Raw genomic sequence first — 7,812 nt, forward strand, 5'->3', positions numbered from 1 at the left:
ATCCGAAGGCGGGTAGGCAGGCAATTCAGGCAGACGTTCTCACGCCCACTCGCCATGCCGCCCGACCGGACAGTCCGTTGCCTGGTCCGGAATGGGTTTTTTTTCCCCCTATCTTCCCCCCTCCCCACGTCTCAGTTTAGTCTGTTCCATTGTCGCAGGTCGCGGTTGCCAAAGATGGTCATTTGCGTTGTGCTACGTGAGCGCGGGTTTCCTTGGTTAGAGTGACGCGCTCAGAGAGGGATTCCCTGCTCGCCCGCCACAGATCAAACCTCAATTAAGGGACGAATCTTAATAGAAAAGGCGGAGAGAGCGGCTTCAAAGAAGCCTCTCTGATTTTGCCCCCCGGTTCTTTCTCGGGGGGCAGGTCGTCCTGCGCGGCAGCATAAAGGCAGAAAACTCGAGGGCTACTCGGAAGCAGGACAGGCGGGGAAGGGGGGGGGTTGCATTTCGGAGGCTGCCAGGTTTATTCAAATGTTGAATTTAGATGGGATGTTAAAAGGTTTGGGGGGAGGTTCCAGTCAATATAGTAGCAACGAAGAAATCCGAAAAGGGGTGGCGAATTCGAGAAAAGAAACACGGGCCAAGATCCCAGGGAATTAAGCTGGACCTTCATACCGCATAGAATCCCATTAACATCCTCGCGTTATTTGATCTTGCTATATAATCTAATCTCCGAGGCTTTCGACCATCAGATCTCATAGTTGATTTCTTGATCATCAGATCTCATGGTGTTTGGTGTTTGTTTTCTTTCCTGAGCTCGCCTGCTGTATTTACAACCCGGAGTCCTAGAATCTGAACTCTACAAATCTGGAGCAGTTCCTTGTCCAGACCTCTGATTCATTCCTATGCCATACGTGTTATTGCTAACTGTCGCTCTTCAGAAGTTAATGGGAAAACCGGCTGACGGCCGCTGGCGCTTATTCGCCCTTTTCCTTCGTCCGAAAGATGAAAAAAGCTCAACAGAAGAGTTGCGCCCGCGTCGTTGTTATGCAAAGCAATTTTTTTTCCCCCGCCTCTTGAACCCAGGGAGCCCGATTTCCGAGTTGGGAATGGCGCTCTTTTAAGGCTGCGGCACGTGGACTCCACCAATTTGGCTGTTATTTCGAAGTAAGTTAAAGAGGCGCAGCCTAACTTGGAATTTGCACGAAAGGACAAAATTGCCTCAGCAGGAAGAGCGTCGGGGGAACGCTTTGTGCCCAACGGGGAAACGAGCGGCGCCCTCCTTTTGCAGCCCTTCGGCTCGGAGCTACAGGATTTGTTCGTGAACCACCACCGCCAAGCGGCGCAAAGCCATTTAAAGGAGGAAAAAAGCCGGGCCGGAGCTTCGAGACTATATTCTTGTGATCCTGGCCGACGGCCTACCGTATAAACTAGAAACAAGTTGCGAGGAAAGAAGGAGGGGGGGGGACTTTATGTTCCCTTCGGCTCCGGTCGGGCGCTTGGCCCGGCCCAACCTCGCCTGGAACCGGACCAGAAAGCTTCCCCTTCTTTGCTGCAAGAGCCACGCCTCTTCCAGTAAGGGCCGGCTAGCCTGTAGGCGGAGCGGCTCGGCTGCTGCTGCTTCTGCACGCACCGACGGAGTTACTCGGGTCGGTTGCCTTCCAGTAAAGTGACGTGGCTGCTGGCTTAGTCCCCAGAGATCAAGGAGTTTCTGCGGAATTTGGGCGGCCCTTGATGCAACCTTGCAACGCCGCGAAGGAGAAAGCGAAGCGGTGACGCCGCCAGGACGGGAGGCAGCGGGCCGGAAACGTAACGGGGGCAAAGATCTGCCCAACCCAGACCGGAGTTGCGGGAAAAGGAGGGAGGGGGCGGCGGAAGATGGAATTTCCCGCTGAGAATTACGTCTGCCCGGACGTGTGTGTGTGTGTTTTTTTTCCCTCCCCTTTTTCGAAAAAGCGGCTCTCCAGGAAATTAGGTGCGCACGGCTTCCCCCCCTCCCCCCGCGCCTATATGGAAACTTAAGTTTTGCATTTAAAAAAAAAAAACGCCGCCAGCGCCGCATCGGCAGTTCAAAATAATTAAAAGGGAGTGGGAGTCTCGGACGAGACACCCCGATGGATCCCGAAGTGCCTGCAAAGCAATGGGCCGCCGCCTGCTTTTGTGTAAAAAGACTGCCGTCGTGGCAAAGTAACCGGCAATTGAAATCCTACCCAAAAAGTGACTCGCGTGTCGCCTTAAGAAATATACATGGTTATTCTTTCGGTTTGCCCGATTAGGAAACGACGTGGGTCCTGCTGACAAGTCACATAAACTGCGTTTAGGCCCCCCGAACCTCTGCTAGGTCTCTGCATAGTTCAAAACGGAAAGCTGGATATCTTGGAAACGGCATAAAGAGCAAAAAATATCCAGAACAAATACTTTGTGTAAAGAATTCTCTGTGTTGGAGTTTTCAAAGGGACGTGCTCTTCCTTTCATTTTTGCTTCACAGTTCCAAATTGTCAATACACTTCTTGAGTCGGGAATATGACATCAATACATGAGGTTGCAATGGTTATCATTATTGCAGTGTAAAATAATATTATGCCAACTTGCGTCTTCTTGAGGTGTTGGGTCTACAATTCCCAGAATACCTGGGCAATGTCCTCCAAATTTGCTGTACTACAGAAGCAACTACAGGTAGTCCTCTACTTAAAACAGTTCATTTAGTGACCATTCGAAGTTATAACGGACTGGAAAAAAGTGACATGACAATTTTTCACATGACAGCTGCAGCATCCCCATGGTCACATCATTTATATTCAAATGCTTGACAACTGGTTCATATTTATGACAGATGCTATGTCCTGGGGTCATGTCATCACCTTTGCAACCTGACAAGCAGTCATTGGGGAAGGCAGATTCACTTAGCAACTGTGGCAAGAAAAATCATAAAATGGGGCAAAACTCACTTAACAAATTCCTCACTTAGCAACATAAATCCTGGGCTCAATTGTGGTCATAAGTCGAAGATTACCTGTACTGAATAGATGTTCAAGTTGAAGCCTTCAATTATAAGTCCCCTAAGTTTCGATTCCACTGGTAGCTATTTCCTGGATATTGCTGTATGGCCAATGTAGGTGAGAGGTTATAATGATAGCAGCATCATAAAGCACATATATATTTACAATTCTGTGATATAATTGCAAAAACTTAAAAACAAGACTATAGGAACTATAGTCAGTGTGAAGTCTATGACTAACATGCCTGTAAAAATTACAAGTCATTTCATAGAGCTTTTGGGTGATAGTCTTTATCAATCATCTCAGCGTTTTGTAGTATAGAAAGCTGAGATAAAACAATTAAGGCAACACCACTCAATGAAGCAATGCGTAGAAACCTGTAAACCATATCAATTACTGTAGTTCCTGATACAGCTATGATTCATTGTTTACATACTGAAGTTCCCAAGATTTATTCCTGTCATCTCCGGGTAGATCTAGAAAAGGCTCCTGGTTAAACCCCAGGAGAATTGTTGCCAGACACTGAATAGTAAGGTCAGGCAGAGCTGGGGCTAGTGACTTATATTTAATGTGTTTTCATTATTAAAAACAAAAACCTTTACATCATCCAGTATCCTTTGGACTTTTGAACCTGGGGATTTGTCTCGATTGCCATAACTGAGCACAAAAGTCCATTCCTGATTACCGGAAACATTTACAAAAAAAAAGGTTTTCTTGTTCAGTGGTTGCTAATCAAGAGTGCCCTTGATTGATTTCCATTTCTAGGACAAAATGCCCCTGGAGAGAAATTGTGGGGGCTGGCAAATATTTGGTCCATGTGCAATCAGAATGCAGAACGAGACAGAATTTGATCTGATCCGGTAGACCACATTTTGTAACCTTGCCTTTCTTCATTTCAGTAGCCTGCTAGGGGTCAGATGTGATACTTTATTTTAAAACAATTGGGAGTATGAAAACCATACCTCAAGTTGCTTAGAGACCTACATTCTAATCAGTAGCTTAATGCCAAACTCAGAATAAGGCAGATACCCATGAATCTCTTGGGCCTTAACAATCATTTGGAGGTTTTCTCATCTCTCGCATCTCAGTGTGATCATTGTGGTTAGCCCAGCCTTACAATGATTTATTTAAAATACAGTTAGGGTTAGGGTTAGGGTTAGGGTTAGGGTTAGGGTTAGTTAACCTCCAAGAGGAGAAAATTCTTACCTGCACTCACCTAGATTGCTCTTGGACCAGTAGTGAAATTCAATTTTTTTTTACTACCGGTTCTGTGGGTATGGCTTGGTGGGCATGGCAGGGGAAGATACTGCAAAATCTCCATTTCCACCCCACTCCAGGGGAAGGATACTGCAAAATCCCCATTTCCTCCCCACTCCTGGGGGAAGGATATTGCAAAATCTCCATTTCCACCCGACTCTGAGGCCAGCCAGAGGTGGTATTTGCTGGTTCTCCGAACTACTCAAAATTTCCACTACCGGTTCTCTGAACTACTCAAAACTTCCAGTACCGGTTCTCCAGAACCTGCTGGATTTCACCCCTGTCTTGGACATAGAGGTCATTTGGTCTTCCAAAAATAATAATTCTAAGATCAAGCACAAAATGAGAGATGGGAACTACACTCAGTCACCATAGTTTTGGGTGCAGAGTTCAATTATGAAATTGGTGAATTGTTTGATATCTTCAAACTATTAACTTCTTTTCGAGGAGAATATGGATGCCATTCTTAAAAGCACTTGTGATGGGACAGAAGCCAGTGGAAGTCTCTCAAACTAAGAAGGGCTTTACAAGAATGGGCAGTTCACTGCTTGTGAATTTTGGGAGGTGTAGTGCCCATACATCTAGAAGGCTTCAACTGGATAAGACTAACTTAGATGAACTCGTAGTACTTGTTAAATCCTTTATTATTCTCTTCTGGATTTCTTTTTTTTCCAGTGTGGGTCCTCGCTAATTTTCTGTCTATTATAAGCTATTGCTGTTTGTATTTTTCTTATATTATAAGCCACCTAGAGAGAGGCAGCTGTAGCCTGAATTGGTTAAATAATTCATTTGGTTTTTAAAGTATTTGTATCATCCCTTTCTTCTGTTTGATCAAGTTACCAACATAGTTGATTTAAATAGCTTCAAAAAAAGAGAGGAAAAAATGGATCCAGGAAACTACAGATCCATCAGCCTGACATCAATACCTGGGAAGATTCTGAAAAAGATAATCAATGAATCTGTGTACACCTAGAAGCAAATAAAGTCATAACCAGAAGCCAACATGGGTTTGTCAAAAATCATGCCAAATGAATTTTATCACATTCTTTCACAACGTGACAAAATTATGGACCAGCGAAATACTGTGGATATAACTTACTTCAGTAAGGCATTTGATAAAATAAACCACAACCTACTACTTGATAAGATAGAAAAATGTGGGTTAGACAGCATCACCACCAGATGGATTCATAACTGGCTGATTAACTATACTTTACGTGTAGTCCTTAATTAGAATTGCATCTGCATGGAGGGAAGTATGCAGTTCAGAACCCCAATACATTGTCTTAGGCCCAGTACTCTTCAATATCTCCATCAATGATTTAGATGAGGGGATGGAGGGGAAAGTCATTAAATTTGCAGATGACACCAAGCTGGCAGGAATAGTCAACAGTCTAGAAGATAGACATAAAATACAGAAGCATCTTGACAGACTTGGAACACTGGACCCTATCTAACAAAATGAAATTCAATGGTGAGAAAAGTAAGGTTCTACATTTAGGCAAGAAAAAACAAATATACAGGTATAGAATAGGTGGTACCTGAGTCAATAGTAGTAATTGCAAGAGGGATCTTGGAGTCCTAGTGGACAATCACTCAAATATGAGTCAGCAGTGTGCTGCAGTTGCCCAAAAAGCCAACACAGTTCTAGGCTGCATTAACAGAAGGATAGAATCAAGATCATGTGAAGTGTTAATACCACTTTATAATGCCTTGGTTAGACCACACTTGGAATATTGCATCCAGATGCTGAGATTCTAGAAAAGAGTACAGAGAAGAGCAACAAAGTTGATTAGAGGACTGGAGGTTAAAACATACAAAGAATGGTTGCAGGAATTGGGTATGTCTGGTTTAATGAAAAGGAGTAGGGATGACAGAGCCGTGTTCCAATATATGGAAGACTGTCACGAAGAGGAGGGGTGTCAACCTATTCTCCAAAGCACTTGAAGGACACAAAGCAACAAGTGGAAACTAATCAAGGAAAAAAACCAATCCAGGAGAACAATTAATCAGTGAAATGATTTGCCTCCAGAGGTTGTGAGTGCTCCAACACAAGAGATTTTTAAGAAGAAATTGGACAACCATTTCTCTGAAATGATACAGGATTTCCTACTTGAGCAGGGGGTTGGACCAGGGGTGAAATGTAAAATTTGTTACTACCGGTTCTGTGGGTGTGGCTTTGTGGGGGGGTTAATGTGACTGGGTGGGCATGGCCAACTTTTTTTTTTTTTAACTTTTCAAAGCATTTTTTTCTGCAAATGCAAAAAAATGCTTTGAAAAGCCTCTGCCGATCAGGAACACAGCTGGGATGTCAGAGCCTTTTCAAAGCATTTTTTTAACCACCTCTTCCCCGGAAGAGGTTGCAGAAAAAAATGCTTTGAAAAGCCTCTGACATCCCAGCTGAGCCGCGCGATCATCAGAGGCTTTTTTTTTTTTTTACTTTTAAAAGCATTTCTCCGGCGGAATAAGTTGTAGAAAAAAATGCTTTTAAAAGTAAAAAAAAAAAAAGCCTCTGATGATCGCACGGCTCAGCTGGGCATGGAGGGGGCGCAGGGATTTTTGCTACCGGTTCTCCGAACCACCCGCCAGCATTGCTACTGGTCCGAACCGGGAGCATTTCACCCCTGGGTTGGACCAGAAGACCTTGAAGGTTCCTTCCAACTCTGTTACTATGTTATTCTAAAAGAATCAAAACAAGTAAAATACAACACAGCAGATAAAACAGCAGAAGATAATTTAAAAATATAAATCCAAATATAAATAAATTACTTGATGGCTGAAAACCATGCCATTGAGACAAATAGGTAAATGGTTCTTAGAGACCATGGACCCCACTTAAGAGAGAATTCTAAAGGTCAGATATAACCAGCTACTGGATCACAATAGAACCTCCACAGCATAGTCCATTTGTCAAACTAGACATTTAAAAGGAAAAGAATGCAAAATATAGAGCTCAAAATTAATCACACTGGAAACATTACAGTCAATGCTAGAACCCACATTGCCAAGTTCTTAAAGTAGCTGTCTAATAAGACCAGGGATAGAAAATAATGTTTTTATTTGCTGCTTCTCTGGCTCAGAATTTCCTCTTTCTCCCAGAAATTTCTGAAGCTCTTTCTGATGGCAATGCAAATTCTTTTTAATCTGGCCAGTATTATTCAAAGAGAGGAATAAATAGAGTTTTCTTGAAGTTTTATATACTGTGTTTTAAAAGTCTGCAAGCCTTCTCATCCAGCATGGATGTTGATTCACATACCAAGAGAATAAAGAAGACTGCTTTTTCTGGATTTCTGTAAGTTTTGCGTCTGTTGAATCCAATTAGTTCAAAATTTACAAGGAGCAAATTAGAGGTAGTTGGGAACTCTCTCATAAGATGTAGCTTGTCTTGGGCAAATCCCACACTCTTCTATGCCTGAGGTTCCCCTTCTGGAAGATTAATGTCTCTACATTACCACAAAGAGGTAGAGTGCCACTTAATTAATTTTTCAAAGGGCTTGGAGCAAAGGGGCCTATTAGAACACAAAGCTGGTTGTTAATTACACATCTCTCTTAAGTATTTTAATCAACTCTCTTTGGCAGCAGGAATTGGTAGGTTCCTTTTGAAAAAGAGAGAGAG

This window comes from Pituophis catenifer, unplaced genomic scaffold, assembly GCF_029215685.1.
Source record: "Pituophis catenifer annectens isolate HBS135680 unplaced genomic scaffold, rPitCat1.0.hap2 SCAF_1, whole genome shotgun sequence".
In the NCBI taxonomy this organism is placed as follows: domain Eukaryota; kingdom Metazoa; phylum Chordata; class Lepidosauria; order Squamata; family Colubridae; genus Pituophis; species Pituophis catenifer.